Source organism: Bombus terrestris, chromosome 15 (genome assembly GCF_910591885.1).
Source record: "Bombus terrestris chromosome 15, iyBomTerr1.2, whole genome shotgun sequence".
Classification (NCBI taxonomy): domain Eukaryota; kingdom Metazoa; phylum Arthropoda; class Insecta; order Hymenoptera; family Apidae; genus Bombus; species Bombus terrestris.
In genome coordinates, this window is record NC_063283.1 from 2,968,899 (window position 1) to 2,993,807 (window position 24,909).

Genomic DNA, 24,909 nt, shown 5'->3' on the forward strand with positions numbered 1-24,909 from the left:
CATGATCCTCCTACGATATAATATAATAAAAGATATATTTACAAGAATTATGTAATGGACGTTTTATTAAAAAAACAATCGAAACGTAGTGAACGAAGAAAAATAGGAGAAGATGGATTATGCTTTCGCCGTCCGAAGCAAAAGGAACGTGAGCAAAAGTCAGTTTCGTTGTGATCCTCTTAATTGCTCCGTAATTACCTCCGAGAGGAATGAAATTTTCAACGCAAACGAATAGTAAAATATTATTACTGAATTGCTTATTGTAATGAAAACACTGTTCACGTTATTCCAGTTACGATTCGGTGCTGAATTGAATCAGCGAACTGAAGTGCTACTGGACCGATGTAAAGCCAGATTTACAGTACGCTTCCATACAGCAGTCATTTTAAAGTAATGTGCACCTGTCCACGAAACTGCAGCGAACCGTTTTCGTCGCTATGCGTTTCCACTATGACGACTGACGTTAACATCGTCAGTAACGAGGCGTACGCGTACGTTGCAACTATAAACGAATGTATACGAGCTTCGCTAGTCTGCAAGCAGTAGCTGCAGCCGTAGTAACCGCGTTTTGTTCCTGTTTACTCTGTCGGCTTAGACTATTGCGTATAGCGATAGCAGACTACAGCGACGTAGGACGAGAGCGTCTCCCTCGTCGCTCCACATTTTAGTGAAAAGACAAAATGTGTCTTACTCTGCGTTTCGTAGATCAAACACCTTCGGCTATGTCTACGCTGACAGACAATTGTTCGCAAACAGGTGTCGCAACCGGTAAGCGTCTGTGTTTCCGCGTGTTTTCTACGACAGAGGATGACGAAAGATATTGCTGGAAAATCGGCAGAAAGACGGATGCCGATTTGCCGCGACACGTGTCTGCTGTCAATTGCCTGCCAATGTAGAGTTGGCTTAAAGCAAATTACGCTTACGCTTCAGGAAACGACGCATCGTGGACAGCGGTCCTTGTCAGACGAAAAGTAGTTTCGTTTAAGAACGTGGCTCTTACGTTCGATCAGCGGGAAAAGAAGCAAAGTGCGATGAAACGAAAGGCAAGTATGGGCTCGACGAGATGTAAAGAGTTGCTCTTAGGGACGAGTAGAGCAGCTACGAGCGTAAGAGACGAGAGAGAACTGTGGAGAAACTCGAGAGGGAAGTCGAGTTTTCATTGAAAAAAGAAGCTCCGTTTCTGTAAACTAGGTACTCTTTGCAAGGAAGAGAGTGTAACGGTCGGATTAATGGCATCCTCCGAGAGGTGGATCGTTCATTCTGCAAACGAGATCTGTCTTAATTCGTACTTAACGTGGCGAACGGTTTAAGGGATGAAAGGGAGCAGCTCTACGCTGCACTCTTGGACGTTTCATAGAGAAAAGGTCGGCGAGTGAAACTCCGCGTCGAAAGGACAAGAGAATGAAGGACAGCGCCGGATTAAAGTTTTTGAGGCTTGGGATTATTGACTCAACTGACGCTGCCTTTATTGAAAACGGAGAAGAGGGTTGAAATGAAATAAATTTGCGTATGTATGAAGTAAAGTTAATTCTCTGCTAAATTATAATGAACGTTTTTTACTGTGCATTTTCAATATATATATAGTTGATCTCTTTTTTTAGAATTTTTCTGATGATAATTCACTCGTTACGTTTGCAAAGTAAAATGCATTTTTCTTGAATACCAAGGACCTCGAGAGGATAAGATCAGGCACAATGGAGGGGTAAAAATTGCTGCTAAAATAGTGCCATTTCATTAGAATAATTTCGCAATTTGATTATTCCGGTGATAGATGCATATGCTAGAGTTGCGTATTTAACGTAAACGGAGCGAAATTATTTCTCGGAAAATGTCGAGTGCGCCAGGTGGCCGCTCGCAACGCGAGGATGCAGAATAATGCGCAGCCCTGTAAGGGACACGAAAGCTTGTGAGATGAAGTCCGCGGACTCCTGCCTTCTATGTATTACGCGCGGTAAACTAAAATAATCGGACTTAATTGTAAACTTGACGAATAACTATAAACGCCGTTATAACTGCCCTAAATACGGTAACCGTACGTTGTTGTAAAGATTAGATCAGAGTAACGTTGAAAATGTTTTTGTATCAATTGTTTTTTAACATGATAAGAGAAAATTATCGTAACTAACGAAATTTAATCTATCAAATGCACATAGTTCATAAACAATGATAAACTAAACGACGATGAAATTTGAAGCCGGAAAAATATTCGGATACAATAAGCAAATTGTATTCCCATCGCTTGTTGTCTGTATGTTTTCCTCTCGCGTGTCTCGTTGAACACCGATCTCCATTCTTTACCGCTATGTAAAATTATTATACGCGTAACCTTCTGCAAAATATGTTCATCGAATGTAAAAAGCTTCTCCACTCTTGATATTTCCATACTCGTACATTTTTGTCTTGTTCAACTTGCGCTCGTAACACCTAAAATCTTCATCAATTTCAAACAGCCGATTAGACGAGTGGATACTGTAAAGCGATATTTTGTATTCTCGCTTATATTTTAACGTTAAAATCCAACGATATTCAGCTATGCATAAAGCGGACCGACTGCGAAAGCCATCGACATTCGGTTTTCGTTCGCGCGTCGTGCATTTTTCACGAATTATTTGTCGCTCGTTTATCGGGACGTTGGCCAAAGTGTCTAGTTATGTAGCGTCATGGCGGTAGTCGTTGGTTGGAATACCATGTAAAAGCGTCTAGTGGTCGGTTAGACCGTTAGAGGGTGGCAAAAAGGGGCGAAAGGAGAAGAGCGCGGCGTAGTTTCTGCCCTCTCACCTCACAGCCGACTAGTTTTTCGTTAGCTCGTTGTCCCGTGAAATCTGTCACACTCTAACTGCCTCCAGTCAACGAGGGCTCTCTCATCTACGGATCCTTCTCACCTGTACACCCTCGCTCTCTCTGTCTCTGCACGTGATCCCAGCCTCGTGTACGTTTCTACAGGGTGCTTTGCGAACCGCCTATCCACAGATCTTCTCTCTTCCGTCTGAAACTTTACGCGTTTCGACGTGTATCGGCTGATCAAGCTCATAAAGCATCGTCGCTTCGTAACACGACGATGACTCGGTGATGATTAGAAGCTCGGTCACATAGCTGGACGTCGGATTACCTAATGAGATAGGATGTGGATTTTCATACACCTACGGGGAAACTCGGAAATTATTGGAAAGGTGTAGGCTCTTGAGAGTTTCGTCCTTTTAGTCTCATAATTAATTAAGACGTTAACTTCGTTCGTTCTTTGCCTCGATGCGTTTTTATGACTTGGGGGAATGCGATTAATTTTTTTATGATATTAATAACGCGGGACGTTGTTTTATGAAAAGTAAACTGAGTTACGCTATTATCATTCTCAGCTTCTTTATCGCGTTAAACTAAACGCAGTAATTTAAGTAACTGGAACAGGTCGTATTTCTCGCTCTCTCTTGATTACAGTTAAGACAAGCTATCAAAACGAAAAGATGTATGTTTGAAGAAGGACTACGTTTTGACTAACCATACTTGTAATCCGAATAAACATGCGAATTTGAAGGAATATTACGAGTCAAGTAAACTATATCCACTTTACAGTTGGTAAAGTAGCTTCGAGCTATTTAATTCAGCCGATCCGACTAACGCAAACAAGCGGAAAAACTCGAAAGGATGTTTCAGGCCGAGTAAAGCGACAAGCTAGCTCGGACGAAGATGTTTCGCCCCGATCCAAGTCGCTTGATTCGAACTTGGCTAATCTAAACGTTGTTCGCAGCGTCTGTGCAATTGATGCTCGCATAACCGTGCTCCGACTAAAACTTCGTCCTCCTAGTTAGACGCTGGCGGAGCGACGATATCCCTCGAACGCCAGTCAAGAAGTTGGCGAGATGCTGGTCTCTGTTTGGTTTCTTATCTGGAAACGCGATAACGGTAAATTAATGGGTTGATAGCGGGACACAGAACGAGTAGGGGGTAGAAGAGAAGAGTCGGTAGAGTGACGAGGATTTTTGCGGGGTGTAAGAGCTGCCGGCCTATATAGGAGCTGATCCCTCAGACAGGCGGCCATGTGTAGCCTCGTATATCGGGTGTATGCTTTGACAAGCACACCGTTCGAACCAGTCATTCACCGACCGCAAACGTTCTCGATTGGCTGTGCTCGGCGACCGAACAACTTGATTCAGAACGAGGTTAGCCACGCCGCTTGAACGACGACACCAGCTGCGCCGGCTAAATCTTGAATGCATTGGCTGGCCCTGTAATCACGCATGCTCTACAGCCGCCTCTGCAGCACAACCTCCCTGCCTCCCTTGCCGAACACCATACACCGGTGAACACGGCCAACGTGAATGGAACGAATCGCTCGCTTCTGTTTTTCGTCGACACTTGCGCGCTCCTCTTTTAACAATCGCCAAAGAACTGCCAATTAAACATCAACTATGCTACCAATTCCAAAACTCTCGACAATTGGACGCGTTTTATTGGGCGGTATATTGGAACGAAGCTTCTATTTGTGTGGAATGTACGCACGATTCGACGCCTTTGTACATCGACGCGTAATCGTGATCGAGATACAAATTGTTACTGGGCGATAAACTATCGAAACATAACACGATCGAGTTCACAGGGTTGTACTGGGTAGTGGCGTGTTTCGAATTCGTCGGAAATAAGTCCATCGCCGGGTGTTTTAACGTGTCGCAGATCCTCGTTCTGATTAGGCAGATTACGCGAATCTAAGTCCGCTCGAATCTTTGAAGTTTCATGCCCCGATCTTATCTGCGTTTGTTTCGACAAACAAAAAGGATTTTAACGTTTCAGAAAGCTTGAAACGAGACCCGTGCGAATCGATAAGCTGTCTCTGACATTTTCTCCGAATTCGGCCAATTTTTTAGGTCTAGGATTATTATTAATTATTATTATTACAATAAATTATCTTATTATTAACATTGGGTTGAAAGCAACAGAAAGAACGTGGCATTGAGCGTCGTTCGGATCGGTCTAGTTGCTCGCGACTCGAGCTGTTAATTTTTAATTACTGATAATTCTTCTTCTTCGTTAACCATATTCGTGGTTTTTCTTCGTGGCTCGTTTCTTCAGGGTGGCCTTAGAAATCACGTAGAACCAGAAATATGTCATTTGATTATCGTAAAAGCTTCAAGTTTAACGCTCCTCTTTATCATCCATTAAGTATCGTACTAAGATGAGTTTGTTGGAAGCTGAATTCAAGCAAGTGAAACGAGAAGATTCTGAAGGTGGAAAACGCAGCGGATCGGCCGATCCCAAGATCGTCCACGCTGCTTCTACGTAACAACCTGTTAGAAAATCAGCGCAAGTATCCCTCTGAAAATGGGGCGATTCGGTGAATTCCACGGACGATCCTTTGTCCCCGTAACGTAGTGATAGACCGAGCCACGATAGCGTGAAGCGACGTAGCATAAAAAAAGGAGCCGAGCTATTGTTATCGCGTTAAAATAAACACGATTGACTTGGATGCTACTACATCGAGCCGTGTACGCGCAAATGACTTCGTTACGTCATTAATATGTATAATATACATCGATGAGAAAAAGGCTCTCGACCACACGCATATACGCCGGCATTACAACGAGCTGCTGTCGCGGATAAAGAATTTATTTAATAAACGGGAAGGGCGATTTCACGGATCGCGTCGATTCCTGCAACTCTTTCGCCTTCTCCGAGCTGCCACGAAGCCAGGTTATGCACGGATACGCGAGAGATACGTGGATACTAGAGTAGCTATTATACAGGCTCGTTCAGAATACGTGGCAAATATGGCAGGGGTTGATCCGACACACCGAATTAAGAAGAAAAGTCCGTGTAAACGTATGATCGTTATGACCTCGTTTTCTAGTTACAGCATATTCCGCGATGATGGACATTGTTCAGACGAACGATTTCCCGGCAAGTGGATAGATCGTGCTGGCCTTATTTCCTCAGCCTCCGGATCTGGATCCGTCCGATGATTAGTTACGGCGACGTTTCTCAAAATCTCTTGGTTATACAAGGTCGGTTGACAGTGTCGAGACTGGTCGTCAACGTGACGATCAAAGTTGTCGACAAATCCGTCTAAGCTGCTCGAACAATTTGGACGATCTACGAGATGATACGTTCGCGTTTCTATCGATCCTGGGCCTGGTCATTTCGAGCAATTTCTCCGAAGATACGGCTAAGCAAGTATTACGATACAGAATAAGCTATAACTCGAAAAGAAGGTCATATCAAGCGTATCTTCGTACGAACTGTTCTTCTTGTTTTAGTGTGCTACATCAGCCCCTGCCTCGCTTCCTACATATTATGAATCAGCCTGTATAGATCGAATAAACGATATCGTTTATGTATATATATACAGGGTGTCCCATCGCATCGGGAAACCGCTTTGGTAGACGAATCTACACACGAAAACAATAAAAAAAAAGGTGATACTCTTTTCCAGCTATAAGGAATCTCCCCTTTAACGCGTTGTATCTGTTTATCTTCGCAAGAGGTGGTTAAAATAACCCTCTTGCGTTTGAACGAAAGCCTGACGACGTACAAGACAACAACCCGAACCTATATCACTGGCGAAAAAGCCAGGAAGGCAAAAAATCCAGTTGCAGGAAGGAACCGAATAACCGTGACACGCCCACGGTTATTCAAATATCACAGAGAAACGGCAATGTGTAACAGAGAATGAAGAAAAGGACACCCTATGTATGTACACATATCGAATATAAACGAGAGAATTGTAAAGGCGTTTTGACGACGTGACACTTGCACAACCATTCTTGCCGAGATTGCTGTCACAGTTATCGGGAAGAGCCACCTCTGTCGTTCCTAACTATCGCGTGTCTTCTGTTACGATCGTGTAAGTCGCTGTTGAAACACAGGTCGAAGGAATATTACATTCTTCGAAAGCATAAAATAGGTGTTATTCTAAACGAATGATGATTTGATAAGGAAACGTAGAGCTTTAAGCGTTCGGAATGGCGTGTGATTTTTAAATTTTGGAAGAGAAATGGGTAGACAGGTGAGGGTGCCATAAATTAAGACATTTCTGGTATATTTTAGACACACGATATATTTCAGTCGCTTAATATGTTAGTAGCTCCTATGTAGTCGCGCTATGCAATAGTTGCTTTTTATTGAAACGATATACGCCACTGATCATAAGTGACAACTGCTAATGTTTAATACAGATCGCGTACTTTTCATTGCTTTTATTTTGTATTTATTGTATCTTTTTGTATTGGGTTGTCCGAAATGTTTCTTTCGTTTTATAAGGAAATAATAGAACGAAATGGATCATACCTAATTCAATAAAATAATATAAAACAGAAATTGTTGTTCATCTATTTCTACCTCATGAAACGAAAGAAACTTTTCGGACAACCTAATAAAATGCTGGATATACTAAAATTTGATAGAGTTTTTCAATAAATGTAACGAGTGGATGCTAAGATGTATCGTAGTAGAAGATGTGTAGAAACGCTTAAGGCCGGTAGTGTATCCCTAAAACTAACAAACTTTGCAAATAATATTTAAGTGACATAAAGATCAAAAAGTTAACGATGGTAAACTCGTCATATTCTTCTCGAGTGCTCTTTACATTTTATCAATCTTTGACATGAAAATTATTCTCTAAACTATAGAATAACCAATTAGGAAAGCATCAACAAACTCGAGTACAATAGAACTTCATCTATCTGAACATTCCGGGGACTCTTTATACGTATAATCGAAATTCGTATAATAGGAGCTCGTTAATTGTCTCCTCCATGTGCCTATTATTTTCTGTTCGCGTAATAAGAGCCCCCATCTCTGAACAGAAGTTTCTGCTGTTTCAAATTTCTTTCCTGATACAAAAACCGAGAATTAAAGCTTACTCTGTTTCTGTCCTTCTCGTTGACTTTGCTATTCTCTGCAAAGAGCTTATTTCTGAAACGTGGAAAATGTTCGCAACGCAGTTATAGTCGTTTCTGGATAGAATTTGAAATGATCGTTGTTGATATAGAATATACTATTGTTTGCAAATTCACCATCGGATTCCGCTTATTTTTACAAAAATAAAAATTTCTTGCTCTGCCATACGAAAAGCTGCCTCGTCGTTCGATCTGCTTCAACTTATTTCTAACGCGTTACTCGAATTGGTTCCTAATCTCAAACGCAAAGTATAGAGAGGCAGGCGTCTCGGTCGAAGGTACACGCAGACAGAAGTTGCGTTTAACGAGTCGGTGTTGGCAAACACAAAGAAAGCCTGTTCGCACCTACGACGGGGATGTTCGGTTGTCCCCTGTATTTACCTGTGCCGCATTACAAGCTGTGAAAAGTGTTGGTAAACAGCGAAACGTACGTGTGGCTGTGCGCTGGCGGAGAATGAAGAGACGCGTCCGTAGTAGTGGGTTAGACCCTATCGATCAACGAGGCCTCGTCCACGGCACACGAGCCCCTGCCTACGAACCCTCCTGACTGGCGCAACCTATTTCTGCAGCTTTAAAACCCAGCAAGGGGAAGAGTCGCGTTCGAGGACTATACCTTTGCCATTAGTCCGCTTGTTTTCGCCAATTTCGTTGACTCGATTCGTCACTGCTGCCCACTGGTCCGCTCGAAACGGCAATTGTCAGCCGGGATTTCGAACGTGAAATTTCGCCGTAGGAGGAAATCGAATCAGGGAAGAGAGAGAGAGAGAGCGTGTGTGTCACGATACGAACGAAACTCGCGAGGTAATTGTATTTTCGCGAGTACACGTTCTACGAGTTCCTACGAAGAGGAAAAATAAATCGAGGGGATAGAAATGGCGTAGCGTTCTCGAGGATCGTGAAAGGAAAACGCCTCGAAGAATGACACCGGCTGAAGTGTTTAAGGGCAAAACGGAATCTTTCCAGACGAACGAGACCGTCGAGTTACGTGAGAAGAAGGTGAGAACACCGAGAGCTTTAGAATTTTATTTTTATGACAGCCGCTTTAACGCTTCTTGCAAGGCGGCTAAACTTTACTTTTCTACGCGTGAGATTATTTTTTAACCCGTTAACCATTTCCTTTGGTTATCGTTAGATTTAGCTTTGATAATCACAGAATCGAAGGACGAAACAATGGAAACGAATCAGTCCCAGTCAATAGATCGGTCTTAGCTGTTGCAAATGTAAATACGAATGACGATTAATAGTTTCCGTTCGAAGGGAAACTGTGTTTAACAAAAATATGCCACTGCTCGGCAATCATATCAAATAGTATTATTTCAATGAAATTGGCGATTCGAGCAGCGAGTTAACTCGTTTCCCTCGGTTAACAGGTTACAGGCAGAACTTTTTACGTGCAGCGTTTATTTAATGGAGAAATAATTTTCTGAATTGCAAAGTTCCGTAAAGCAAATCTAGTAAAGAGAAAAAGAAGTTGACTAAGAGAAACAGCTCGGGAATCTGCAGAAACCACGATGAAAGGGTGGCATCGATCGTCGAAGGATGACGCAGGCAACTGTACAACGCTGTAATCAAATTTTCTTAGCATACAACTTCTTTCGAGGATAACTATAAATCGAATAAAGCGAGAAGAATACGACGAGAAATGAGTGGGCCGAGAGAAACACTCGGAGAATCGTAAATTCAAAAGGACGACCGCAGAAAGGAACGATCGATCGGCGAAAAAATGCTAAGGTCAACTTCTTTCTCCGTGAAAGTCGAAAGTAGAAATACTCGTTTCTGTCGTGGTATCCTGGGAAAACACGGACTTTCCGACTTGCAAACTCCATTCTGCGTGGAAACTTCCGTCGTCCGACTAAATCTCCAACAACTAAGTTTTCTTTGATGGAAAACGGATGAAAAAGACACGTGGTTGTCACCGTGTCGAATAATTTGCGAGCTCGACGAAAGGTCAACGCGGTTGTGGTCCGCGAACGTGTAACGGCTTGATGAAATGTGGCAGTTCGGCGAAACGAAACCATTTCGATGGAACGCGAACGTTTCGAGATTAAAGCGGCCAGCAAACGCGAATGACAATCAGTGCACGGAAGATGTACAACTCTGTTCATAGTATCAGGACATTTGCACTAGGACACAGCAACTTAAAACTTTCGACGATTGCCATCTGTTTTGTGACTTTAGCAACAAAAATCTTGTCAATTATATATAATAAAATAAGATATTAGATATTACGTTCTCGATTATATTCATTTTTGTTTTATACTCCGTTATTTTTCTTTTATGTTATAATGTACTTTTACATTTTGTATCTCGTTGTTCAATTGTACAGCGTCGATTCAGCCAAAATTTTTAATAGGATTTAGATCGCATTTTGCTCGTTCGTTATTTTTCCCCGGCTCTCGTGACTAATTTTCATAATCCTTTTTGCATGCACTTTATATCGTCGAACACACACTTCTATTTGATTAATAGTTTTCTCGACAATCTGGATTAATTATCGTGTTCCGTGCGAAGTTCCTAATACTTAAGAATATGAACAGTAGTATGCATAGACTATTCAGAGTAGTACGCGATAGTCGTAGACATTGTTGAAACGTACGTCGAATAAGATAGCTAATATCGTTCTGATAACGTTATCGTGCGACCCATTTTCAAGCGATGGGTGCGAAGAATCTTAAAGGCAAGAAGCACGACAAGTTACAGACCATCGATCAGCAGAGAACGAACCTTTTGCTTGCTGTGTTTGCTTGACTTATCGCTCTAACGCCAGCAGAACAAGTGTAGTTTAAACTAAATAGCTTTTTAAGTAGAAACTTGATTTTTCATAATATAAATATTCCTTCTTGCATGGCACGTGTCCGATACTTAAACTGTATTTACTCGCTGTTATTAGCGTACAGGTTGTCCGTAATCTACAGGCAAAAAGACGATAAAGTTTGTCAATAAACGCTTTCTTGCAAAATTATAAAGAAATATTATACGCAGGAAATAGGTAACGACGTAATTATCGAAATTCTGCTCGCAGAACTTTGTAGTGCGATTAATTCCACTGTTCTTTGATGTAAAACTCGTATTGGAGCACGAGGGCAATATTTTGAAACGAGCAAGCTTTTTAAAAGTGAAATTTATTAAAAGTATTAAGTAATTATTTTTATTGCATCGTTACATTTTCTGATTGTCGACGATACGAGAAAAAAGGAAAAAAGCATGTAACTACGCCGATACAATAATACAGTCGACTTTTGCGTGCTGCGATGGAAAATACGTCTCGTTATTTATTTCACGCGTACAATGTTTATTTGTAACTTTGTAACAAGGCCTCTGCTAACGAACTCTATATATCTCTTTTTCTTCTTTTTGTCCGTAGATTAATTGCTCGCAGTTTGCCCGTTTAAATTTGGGGCACTCTGTATACGTCGATTCGATTCTCTCACTTGCAATTAAACTCTAAGTAATACCGCAAAGGCCATTAAATCCTTCTGTTAGTCCTAATTAAATTACGTCCAAATTAAAACAAATTAAACAATAAATATCTCCTTTATATAACAAATATTTAAAGCGGGATACGCGACTCGTAATATTTACTAAAATAAATTGCTTCTGGGGTTCCATTCCTCTAATCGCGTCTACGAGAACGTAGATTCGCATAAATGTTCGCCAACTATCTTTATCCACGTCCATTGCGTATCCCATGCGTCTCTGACAAAAACGTTTTATTTCCTCCATCTATGAAATCGTCTGAAGCACTCGCGATTTTAAGTATATTTGACCCTCGACCGAGGAGTACGTAAGACGACGTTTCCTTACAATGTTGCACGCTTTGCGATTTTACAGCTCGCTCCAGTGAACCGAGAAGAGTTCTATCTCGACGTAACGCAAATATTTATGCAACTTCTCGAAGTTCGACGACTCGAACAGGCAAGTTAATTCCTAACTGCGCACAGCTTGTGACCAGAGAGTAAATATCATAAACAGCGGATATAAGTGTAACGAACTCGAGCCAATTTCTCAGCTCACTGCCATTAGAAAATGTACTATAAATCCTGAGAAGGTCCGATAAATTACGATAAAGAAGTCGACGATCGTTAACGAGAGGATTGAAACGTTGCAAAGGCCGATTTTATAAATTGTTCCTTGTTTTTTTCGTTGATTATCTAATATGGATCGATAAACAACGTTCTGTTCCACGTATCCGCCTATAACATGAGTATCCAGCTCGTGAATCTTCCGAAGGAATTGCGAAATGCCTGCCAGGTGTATCGTGGTTATTTTTTATTAAAGATTTGTAGCGTTTGTTGATTTTACTCCGCTGCGTTCTTCGATTTTTTGTTATCTTTCAATGTCGTCTTAGTTTCGAGAAGAGAATTTTTAATGTTTCGAGAAAATCGCCAGTGTGTTGTTCGGAACTCGACGTTGTTTTTATACGAGGCTTAAGTCGTTGGTTTGTTATTAGTCTGCGCGCGTTTGTCACGCTTGTGGGAAAATTGAAAAGCGCAGAAGTGTAGAAAACGCGCGTTATGTGCAAAGAGCACATAACGAAACGAAGTACTCGTTGTAACGTTTAATAGGAGAAATAAAATTTTATGTATCGCGAGGTTCCCGTTTCTTTCGCTACGCGAATAGAAATTCGCAGAAAAATCCGCAGTCCAGTTGTTGGAAATGAAAATTGTTGGTCGAAAAAGGTCGGAAACTCTGGCACATCGTTTTGTAACGTCGCATACGCATACTAATACCGCGTAGAATTTGCGAGCCGCGATATAAATCAGAGGAAACGGTGCACGCCACGTTAACTGATTTCGGAATAATTGCGTCGAGTGTGAAGAGCAACGTTTCAGAGGCTGATATTAACGGAGGAATGCACACAGCTGGGAAAATCTCGCCGCGTGAAACGCGGCTGAAGAACGAGGCCAGCTCCGCCGAATCCAAATGCTGCTCGTCCATAATTAGATGTTGCTTTCGCCACCGTTCCAATCGATTCCAATTCCCGTCAATCAGGATTACTTTAGCACGATGCGTATAGCTAGCCACGAAACGTATGTACGTTCAAGTAAACCACGTAGGAGCGATTAAATACGATTGTCATACGGATCGTAGGCTTGATTAATCAACCATCGAAGAACTGGATTAAGCCAATATGCATCTGGCATCGCAGGAATCCGGTTCAAAGCTATTTGAGTAGGTACAGACCTCCGTTCACAAGCATTACGACCATCAACCACCAGTTATAACGACAAACCTGGCAAATACGTGTAAAATCTGATTCCAAATATTTGTAAGCCCATCCTCTATATTTAAATCCGTAATTATGTAGCTTATCTATACTGTAAATAGATCGATATATTATACTTTGTATTTATTTTGCCACGATTATACACTTTTCATGTATCTGTACAGAATGCAAAATAAGCACCGCGGCATAGGTCGTATGTTACCGTATTTGTCAAATACCGCTCGATCTCTGGAGGAATAATTAACAAATTATTAAAGTCTGTGACAATTATTATTTCGTTTGAAACACAGACTGCAAACGATTCATGTATGTACTGTATGACGCACGAACTCTATTCGTCTGAAATATCTTCGTTATTCCAAACAATATGTGAAAATGTTCCTAATTAAAATTGTAGGATTTAAAAAAATATATAACACAGCGGTAATGATCTGCTGGCAGATGGATACGTAGAGGAGATACAGAGGTCAGTTTAATTTCTTTAATTGGGATGGGCGATTTTCATGTTTTATTTCGATAGAACAGCGAATTTTGAATATAGAAGTACCAAGCTACCTGTCGTCCTAAAAGTTACCGTTTCCGAGATATTCCACTCTGTTCGTTCTGTTACTTTCTTTGTTATGAAACATGTTGCAAGTGTCGACCACGTGCATCGACGAAATCGATGGATAGGTCATGGAGGCACTGCTTCCTAGCCAACTATTTAGATCTGCAGACTTGATACCATTAGAGTGTTTCTTGCGGGCAACATTGAAAAATATTTGATATCGACATTTATCAACAACTGCGCTGAATGTGACGCAACGAATTATGGCTGCATCGGTTACAACAGTCACTGCGACGATAAGAGAAGTAAGAAATTCGCTTCGAAGATTATAACGGTTCAAAGATTACAAGCTTGTATCGGCGCATATTGTCGGCACGTCGAGCTTGTTTCATAAAATCGTATTATGCGAGCTTAATTTTGCTCAACGTTAATTACAATCGTTAACGTTATTCTGTAAAATCACGGATTGTAATTCTCTATCGCGTAACAAATGGTATTGACCCGTTGATATTATGAACATTACAAACGCATCGTTACTATTTTTATTATTATTATCATAACGAAATTAATAGGATGAACAAAGTCAAATATTTCGGGTAAATAACGAAGGTATTTCAGATGGTCAGAGTTCGTGGGACACGCTCTATATATTCAACGTTATAATTTCCCGTAAATTAAATTTAATTCTCCTTTTGTCTATATGTGTCTGCTTCCTTTTGATCATTTTGATAGTCGTTTTCATCAATTTCGTCGTTCGTATTATTGCAGTATTTCTTGCTACCTGTCCCCAAGTCTGGACACACATGCTGCGGATGATTTTACGATGCAAATTCAAATTTCGAGTAGACTCGATGATATTTCAAGTTGTCAGAGTTCGTGGAACACGCTCTATACATTCAACGTTATAATTTGCCGCAAATTAAATTTAATTCTCCTTTTGTACCTGTTTTCTTTTGATCATTTTGATCGTCGTTTTCATCAATTTCGTCGCTCGTATTATTGCAGTATTTCTTGCTACTTGTCCCCAATTCTCGACACATGCTACGGATGATTTTACGATACAAATTCGAATTTCGAGTAGACCTTTCGCAATGTCCTACCCAATTCATCTTACGCTCTTACCGATAGTCAAGATATACTAACACGTAATTATTATAATTAACTACGCTACCGTAATCCTTTCAAATAATTTCAACAATGTCCAGTTTCTACATATAGTAAATCGCACCAGGTACTTTAAATTACGTTTGACCTTAATCATATTACTTCTACGTTGAATCACATCGATTATTACATTTCCTATGAAACCACGAGGTGTCCTAACACTTCTGGCCGCCAGTCTACACAGTACACTATACACAGTACAGTATACTATAGCGTACACGTAAATGAATGCACGTGGGAAGTTGAGTGCGTGGGGAAAAACGATCGGAGTTCTCTACCAAGTTTGCAACCTGTAACAGATTCTTGCCATTCTCTCGCAGGCGATTATTCGAGAAAGGTGGCAGTGTATTTGAGCTACCGCGGAAGGTAACGTAGAAATTCGATAACGACCAAGCTGCGCCGATCGATCGCTCGAAGATGCAAGGCAAGAGGTTCGAGGAAGCTGTTACCGGGTTTCGGCTAACGCAATTTCCATTAGGCTTCCAATGGAGGAGAAGAAAATATCAAGGGCCAACAAAGACGGCGCGCCGGTGATAAAAAAGCGACGTGAAGCAAGGGAAGTCAATGGTAAGAGAACTTAAGAGAACGAACAATGGAGGACAGGGAGGACGGAGGTTGCCATTTTCGTAAATGGCCGGTGCATTCCAGGAATATCGGGCCGACATCAAGATGATATCAGGTTTTCGTGCCTCGTTCCTATAGGCGACGAGCATACGTACTCGGATTTTCGCACGCGGCTAAATATCTTTGTACCAAGATAGCGCCGGATCGAAATGCTACACGCGGACCAACTTTAAGAATAGCCAACGGCACTTCTGCCATTCTACGCTACTTTGCCTCTGCGCGATTGTTTTGTCCCTAATTATCTTAACCCTTCCGATCCGACCTTTTTCTATTTCGTATTTGGTTTTCTTTCTTCGAGAAGTTAAGGGTCTGTGTAAAACAAGTTTGACAATTGCGCTCGAAAACGAGATACAGACGGTTTATTTTGAAAATGTCATAAGTCCATTTTTCTTCGTTTTGAAGTACCGAAGTGTGGGCGCTTACGTCGATTGGAAAATGCTGATTAGGTCTACGCGATTCGGTCTTAGGTTTGGTCGCGTCTCGGTGTGTACAAACAGTTGGTACACTCGTTATACGCATAGCTTTCTTGAGAATTAATTAGAGCAATATTTTGTTTTCAGGATAATGATAGGCTTACGCCACGTTTGAAAGTAAATGATTATGCAATTCCACTTATTAACCGAGTTTCAATTGATTAAAACAGACGTAAATTATTCATAAATGAAAAGTTCCAGTTAAAGTTCATGGAAATTTCTCGTTTTCTCAATTTTGTCAAAAAATGGACTTACACCGTTTTCGAAATAAACGATCCGTTTATGTGAAATTAATTATTTAAGAGAGATGTGTATCTGGACGAAGGTAAATACCGTTGAACACTCTCGGTATATTACACTGTGTGCATTTGATTGTTCTAACAAGTCTGTATGAATGTAATACCTTCGTTATTTCAAATGATAGACGAAAATATTACTTGCGAATGATCTGCAAATTTCTATGCAGTTGTGAGCAACTTGAAGATGCAAAATTACATTTAATGTAAAAGTGTACATAAAATATTCACAGTGTGTAGTACCTTTTACAAATAGATAAAATAATTTTCTATCTAAATTCCATCTTTTTTTTTCCATTTTTAGTTATATTCGCCACAATCAACAGTCAACTTACGAGAGTCTGAAAATTTGATTAAAATTTGGTTAAATCGAAGAATTTTCCTATGACAATTGAAGATGAACAAACTTTTCCAACGATGCATCGCTATAAAATGGTAGAATATTTTTACGGTTTTCTCGTTGTTTATATTCTTCGTTTGCATATTTATTGGCGTTTCTCGCAAATCTATTCGCATTTCGGTCATGAAAATAAAAGAGGCTCGTTTTTGAGTTTGGTGAAATAAATTTACAGCTAACTCTCGTTACAAAATAAGCGTGCGTTGACACGAGGCAAGCTTCGCAATGGAATAGCGGTATAATATACCAGAATAACATTCGCTTACCAGAAACGAAACGCGTGCGAAACGCTATTGCAACTGTATAAATAGGAATTCGGGAGATCAATGCGCTTCGAGTATACGGGAGAGAAAATATTCATTTATTGATTGTTTATTTATTTAAAGTCACACATATACATACATATTTTTTTCTTTATCTTTTATTATTTAATTTATACTTTACAATTTGTCCAGCTGGACATTCGGTCAATTTTTCTAACTTAATTGCTAAATAATATATGGATGGCTACCCCCAGCGAGATATCATCTCCGAGTTTGACTATTTTATTTCTTTAGCGAGGTCAGTGGGGTGTTTTCTTTTTCAGTCTTCTTTCTACGAGAGTTTTGCTCGCTTCAGCAGCCAGCTGGTTTGGATGTGTTGCCGTTCTTTCCTTGCATTTTCCTGCGTACCTGGCGATTTCACATAGATACATATTACCATTTCACAGCGTAATAAATACATTATTTTAATTGAATTACATTATATGCGATACTAATACAAAAATAAAAAAGAATGTACTACGTATACAGTGATTCAGAAATATTCTAGTAACGAGATGTCTTACGAGGATAGACTTAATTAATTATATTATGACCCGTTATATACTTCCAGACTTCTTCCGGGATACAGAGTCAGCGTATTCTGTGAATAACACTTAATGATTTCCAAACACACATCGATGAGTCTGTCTCTTTTTTTATTTGTACTTATAAGCGGAGAAAGTCTGAGTCACCTGGTATATGTTTTATTCCCTGGCATAAAGTAGAAGATTTTGACAATCCGTTCGATTATTTCAAAATTTAAGACTGTACGAGGTCCCATTGATAGACGAAATTTGTCTCCTTCCTCCTAGAATTTGCATACAAATAGAAAGAATGCAGTTTCACGTTTTCAGAATTCTGTCCTGCTCCCCTCGATTGGCAAGGGAATGCGCGTTTCGAAGAAAATATTTATTTGGAACGCGGTCGTCGTAAAAATCTTCCCGGTAACTTGCCTGAAACAGAGTGAAATATTATATTGAATCGATTAGGACAGCTCTCTCCTATTCCCTGAAAGTGGCTGGAAAAAGTGTGTATCCACAACAGAAATCCGATTTTCAAGTTTCGAACGATACTTCTTTGGCGATCGCTCTCAGATCGACTTTGCCAGAAAGAGAGAGACGTCCCGAGGGCTCTATAAAATATCGATGACAAGAAAAGTCTTGCAAGAGACGAAATAGGTCTGTGATTTCGTGTCGACTTTAAGGGGTTCCGATTCGACGAGGGTCTCACCGTCTGACGAAGTTTAAAGAACCGCGCTCACGTTGGAAGCCGAAACATGTCTGTTTCTGTAATTCGTTTAGGCGTTTTTTTCAATAATGTAGAGTAATCGAGAAGATATCTGGGAAAAAGGTCCGTAAGACGAACGATCGATCGAGTAAATTGCTTTGGAAATGTTAGTTCTACCCTTTTTGTATATTTTATCGTATTCGTTTTAACTGTATTTCGCTATACCTCGTTTGAATAAAAATGAACAGGAAATTCATCAATTAATAAACGGAAATACTACTTTGTTGTTTCACTTGTTGTTCGATGATCTTTTATGTAAAAAGAATTAGAAAGAATCTCAGCAAGTTTAAACTGAAAATCGATGCTGTTTCGTAATGCCACGACTGCTGAAATAAATTTCAGTAGATTACGAATTGGATCTTAGCAGTTTGAAAATGTGGTGCGAATTAAAAGTTTACGCATTGCTTTATTCTTATGGAAATAGCGGCACAAGATAATCTTGGAAAAGCTTTCTGTTTTATACTCTAGAGACTGTACCAGTCTTTGAATATGCGCGGCATCTCAATTAGCCTGTTTTTCTAATATTGTCACTGGTAGAGGAAAAATAAACTTCCTACCTCTAACTATAATGGTAATAGATCGGTTTTGGTTGGTCATGGCTATTAACCGATTTGCCGCAAGTAGCTAAATGAAAATTATGGGATAACCCAATAGTGATAATAGGATGCCTGGGACCACTCCGGGCCATTTCACCTATATCCAACCATCAACCTTAATCTCTCGTACATGAAAATCGCCTATACCCTTCGCAAACTTTATTCCCGTGATTTACGCGTCCTATTCTTCCACCAAATATTAAAAGTCTAATTTGATAAATGTTACGAGTAAATATTTGATTTCCTCGTGAATATGATTTTATCCCTCGCCAAATATTTCTCGACATTTAGATTTTTGTCTAATTCCATGAACATTAGGAACAAACTATCGATTCTCCTTTGGCCATAACGGGCTTCTCTTTCCGCCAAATATCAAAAGTCAAATTCGACGAACGTTACGAGTAAACGTCTTATTTTCTTCCGAATATCGTGGATTTCTTCTTTTGCCAAATATTGTAAGACCAATTGATGACGATATACGTTACCAGTAAACATTTTATTTATCTCATGAATATGGCAGAATGTATGCGCCTTCGATAAATAGAACGAATATTGTACGACACGAAACGCAAAGGTTTTTGCTTGAGCGAAAATACGAGAATTAATTTCGAACGTTAAACCGCGTCTCGTTTATTGGCCACGTATACCGAGAATAATAATATCCTTCTCGTATGAAAATTAAACAAACAACGTTCAAGCATTGTTTCATATCTAATTGTATTATTAATTTGAAGAACCTGGGCGTTTATCGATTTCCAGCGAGTCGAAACTGCCTCCTCGGTTTCCAGCGCTGCCTCTGCCCTCACACAGTCGTCCCTAATAAGGATATTAATTTCTAATAATTGGTTCTCAGAGGCGAACACCTATCGAATCTTGAAAATTATCGCCTTAGGGTTGACCAAGGCTTTGCTTTAATCCTCAAATCGATCAAACAATCGATGGTCAAACGTTAGAGTATTGGCAAATAATTTGGCCTCGGACCTGGTAGTCGACGATTGAAAACAGCTTTTGACCAACGGCCTATATAGCACGCAATCCGTCATTAACGAGTTAATAGTCCACCGATTGAATTAGCTGATTAACAAATTATCGGCTCCATATTTACGCAGTTTACCCCTTTACAGCCTGCTAATTGCTTCTGCTTGTCGTACGCGATCGAACGGTGAAAGATCATTTACGTTGGACAAATCTTTGTCAACCAACCTTCAGCTGCTCGGGTCGTTCGCTCAACCAAGTCGAAAGAACTTGCAATCGTTCAACAAGGAACACGCAAGGAATAAACTCTGACATAAGGAAATCCTACGAATATTCCGATTATTACGACGACCGAATTTATAAGGTTCCGATATTTTTATTATAAATCTTCTTAACGTTGATTACGCGTAATTCATAATAATTTTTTTAATACGATCGATAATCGCAGATAAAAGCAATTTGGTGGAATGAGCCGGTCCCTTTTGAGGAATAATTTACTAATTAACTATTGGATTACGGGTTTGTTGTACATATGGGAAATGATCGAGGTACTGATTATCGGTGATGTTAATAAAAATTAATTCTGTCATCGATAACGGTTGTTGGTAACCAAAGACAAGTTCCATTATGGATGATGGTGATAAAAAGAACGTCGATCGCTTAACCAATGGTTATTCGTAAGCAGGATCATTTAAACTAAAGTACTTAAGCTACTAATTATTAGAAATGTTACAATTTTTGAAATTTTTCTCATAACTGTTGCGATCGCTGGTTGAAAAGGGAATCCTCTGGGTTTTCGACCACGCGTAGCGTGTCTTTTCGCTGCAGGTAGTCCCTCGTGGTATGCAGGACAGTAGGTCGGCAATCCCGTCTCCGGTTCTTGCTCGCGTTCTTTTTTCTTTTTCTTTTTTCCTTTTTTTCGGCCTCTTACTTGAAGTCTCGTTCTTCCGTCTGGCTTTTTTCCTTTTTCTCCTTCGTACGGTGTATGTAATATTTTAATGATGCAGCAACCGCACGTAAACGGTTATTAGCGCCGGCCAAAGGACGCTTTGATCGAAAAGATATCCACCAAATGTACATACTAAGGACCTCGTATAAATTCAGTACCGTTTTGCGAGTCTGTTGCCCCGTTTGCATATTAACTGTAACCGGTAGGATGCAAGAGAACTTGCGAAATGACCGTGTTTCGTCACAAGTCCCACGTGAATTGCTCTATTTTAAAGTAACTTTATGGCGCGTCCTTGCTGTTGCTCGGCGAAGAAGTTGTTGGCGGGGAAAAAAGATGCTTGCGCGGTTTCCATTCTTCCGGATTTAAACTCTGACATAAAGAGATCCTACGAATATTCCGATTATTACGACGACCGAATTTATAAGATTCCGATATTTTTATTACAAATCTTGTTATCATTGATTACGCGTAATTGATAGTAATTTTTTAATACGATCGATAATTGCCGATAAAAGCAAAACTTAATGGTTGTTTTATTCAAACGTATACTTAAAAATTGATCGCTACGAAGCGAATACTTCAATGCGCGATAAAAATAAAGAAATTCGCACGAAAAATTGGCACGAACGTGTTTGCTTCGCGTGTACGCGCCTTTACTTTGCCTTTCAGCTCCTCGCATTGCCTGATCATTTCTGATCTCCAGTGATTTCTCTTGTTCGTTGATCTAGTTATACTCAAGCCCACGCTGTGTATCTCGACAGAGTTGCTCTTTAGAGAAAAAGCTTATTTCGTAATTGCGTTCCTCGGAGACTTTTCTTCTCTACGTTTCCTTCGTTTCTCTGCGCTGCCCTTCCGCTATCGCCTTCCTTCTCCTCCCTTCGTTTATTTTCTCCGTCCTTCGTAAGATTTTCTCATCCCGATCCAGCGCTTGTTTCTTATTACTTTAGCCTCGTTCTCCTAGGCGTTCATTATTTTCATTCGCCCAGCTCGTTCGTTTGTCGTTGCTCGCTCGTCTCACTTTCCCATTCTTCCAACCTTTTTTCTCCCTACTTCCCCCTTTTTCCTTTATTCCCGACATATTATTCCATTTTCTCTTGTTCAGGCCAGCGTTGGACTCGAGTCAGCATTTCTATGAAGCTCGAGTATCTTTGTTTTCTCGTTCGTTACGTATCTACTAACGAACGAAGCATCGAAGCGATATTTCAAGCGTATTATTATCGCACTGCCAACTGCCACGTTACCAGACTGCAGTTTCATGTGTTCGTAGGAACTTCGAAGATGCGAAAACGCACAGAAATACGCGTAATATGTAAAAATATATAATTATACGAAATATTCAAAGTAGAACATTCATTCTAACTTTCAAGAGACCAACCATGCTGCGACCACCGAGTTCTTTATTCTTCGATCCTTTGCTTATCCTTCGATACCTTTGCTCGAATCGGATAGAGAACTTGCGACGACCTAAGAACATTTTTACCATGAAATTTGCAAATTCGACAGCCGTTCTTTCCTGTTTTCCTCAAACTTGAGAAATCTTCCGACGATAGAGGGACTACGATTCGCTGAGAAATGACCGAAAGAGGATCAAATTTCTACTTAGCTTCCATTTCTAGGATGTAACAATGCGTAAAAATTTGCAGTCTAGACGTTACTTTCTCACCAATTCGCTAACAACCTGAAAGTGTGAGGATTTTTACACTTTGCCAGCGCATCGCGATATTTCTTGCACGAAGTGGTACACGCAGGAAAGAGTAAGAGGCCGTTTACTCCATCAGCACGAGTTACCGATCTCTCTCGTGAGAGTCATCCATCCACGCGATTCTCCCTGTGAGTTCCACCTCCATTAAGCCAAGCTGAGACGGGGCCCGCGTGTATCCTCCGAGAGGCGGCGAAGGATTTCGTTCCCAGCGCTTCTCGCAGACATGTCGTATCAGTCGAGTTTCACGGCCGCCGAAAATTCATTCGTTCTTCGGTGTCCTCGTCTCGTGCCGATCAACCACGGTGAACTTTCGCAGAGTTCCTTGGGAATTCCAGTGCTTTCGACGCTCGAGGGTTGCCTCCGCGAGAAAACAGTCGCCTTGCAATGAAAAGAAGAACTGTGATACTTATGTCAGTGTCTGTGTGAATTGGTCGAAGAAAGACACACGTATACGTTTCTTTTTTCTTTTCGTTTATTTGATCCAAAGTCGCGTCGATCATTCTTTATGGTCATTAATTATCGCGATTAACAAAATACAGAAGAAGAAGGTACAGCGGCAAAAGGAAGCGTAAAATACGGTAAGGCAAGTGACAAACTGAAATAATTACTTTTTAAGATAATATTAGTATCTATATATTTCGAACATATATAATGTTTAGGTACAGTTACGATACGATACAGCACGATTAGCCTAAACTTAAGTCAACACGACACAGTGTGAGTTAGGGCCAAGCTTACGATATCACGGTGCACGATACAAATTGACATCTTTGAGAAACTGAAGATTTTCCCAGTGTTTTTTACGATTTAGACGAGTCTGAATCTCATTCGCGAGACGAAATTTAAATTTCTGTTGGGTTACTACGATCGGGAGAACGATCTATCGACAAGATATAGTTACAGCAATCACTAATTTTCACTTATTTGGCTCGTTTCTAGTTATAAGACGAGAGCGTGTCAGTTTAGCGTGTCCAATCCTCCAACTCTGATGAGAATAACTCGCCCTTTCTTATCGAAAAATGAAAAACGCGCAGGATCTTAGTATATTTCATTTCAAAGACGAATCTGTCAGTTTAAAATTCGCGTTTGCTTCCAAATAGCGTTACAGTATTTTTTACGATTTAGACGAGTCTGAATCTTATTCCCAAGACGAAATTTAAAATTCTATTAAGGAACGTTACTACGACCAGGAGAACGATCTATCAATGAGATATAATTATAACAATCGCTAATTTTCATTTATTTGGCTCATTGCAAGTTATAAGACGAGAGCGTGTCGGTTTAGCGTGTCTAATCCTAACTCGTTCTTTTCTATCAAAGAAAGAAAGAAGGAAAAAAAAGGGAAACGCGCAGGATCTTAGTATATTTCGTCCAAAGACGAATCTGTCAGTTTAAAATTCGCGTTTGCTTCCAAATAGCGTTACAGTATTTTTTACGGTTTAGACGAGTCTGAATCTTATTCCCAAGACGAAATTTAAAATTCTATTAGGGAACGTTACTACGACCAGGAGAACGATCTATCAGTGAGATATAATTATAGCAATCGCTAATTTTCATTTATTTGGCTCATTGCAAGTTATAAGACGAGAGCGTGTCGGTTTAGCGTGTCTAATCCTAACTCGTTCTTTTCTATCAAAGAAAGAAAGAAGGAAAAAAAAGGGAAACGCGCAGGATCTTAGTATATTTCGTCCAAAGACGAATCTGTCAGTTTAAAATTCGCGTTTGTCTCCGAATAGCGTTACGCAAATTGATCAGGGGATATTCGTAGAAGGTATATTTTGCACGAGCCGGCGGACGCGGTCTTGCCAGTAAATTGTATTTGTCAATACACTTTGCAGCCGATAAATCGAATTTAATGCCACGTTACGACAGCTGCCGTGAAAACGCGTCGAATCCTATCGGGCCTCTTGACGCATCTGTTCCGTGATTAACGAGTACCGGTACTCGCTTTAATCTGTTCTTAATGATTCTCTTAGGGAAGATCCTAATTTATGTTTGTTCGTGATACTGCCTCTCAAATCGTTTCTCATCTTTCTTCGTCTTTTCCCAGACGATCGGCTGCCACGATTTTGCTTTCGATGAGAAGCAAAGTTGTTCGAGTATTCGTACATCGTCGGTCAATTTTTGGAAACATCGTTACGATTGATTATTTGTTCATTCTATAAGACGATAGCGAGCACTGCTGTCGAGTTACTTTATCGTTAATTCATACGCGTATCTTCGCTATGAATCGGTGAAAATGTCCAGACAGTTATAAAGTTATAGCATACTCGACAAAATTTTAAAATTTGTTAAAAACTATACGTTGATGCGATTTTCTTATGTTACATTTTAATTTCCATCTTATTTTGAGTTAATTTTCTTTCGCTCGTACAGCGAATGTAGGTGTACATATATTAAAAACAAGTGTGAGAAGAACGTTGAAGCTTCGCTATAGCGAATTATGTGCGCAAGAAAAGCTGCGATATATCGAGTTGGCAACTAAAT

At 40.2% G+C, this 24,909-nt stretch overlaps 1 protein-coding gene across 5 annotated transcripts in view; it reads left to right on the plus strand.

Moving 5' to 3' along the window:
- Window positions 1–24,909, plus strand: part of LOC100645423 — an 83,028-nt gene that overhangs the window by 33,243 nt on the left and 24,876 nt on the right. The window contains exon 1 of one of the 5 annotated variants that reach the window (XM_048412397.1): window positions 12,899–15,388. The exons of 3 other annotated variants lie outside the window; for them this stretch is intronic. The gene's annotated coding sequence lies outside the window, so the exon portion shown is untranslated. Of the gene's footprint in view, window positions 1–12,898; window positions 15,389–22,613; window positions 23,001–24,909 lie in introns of those variants that run through there. One more of the 5 variants, XM_048412396.1, reaches the window with a different exon arrangement.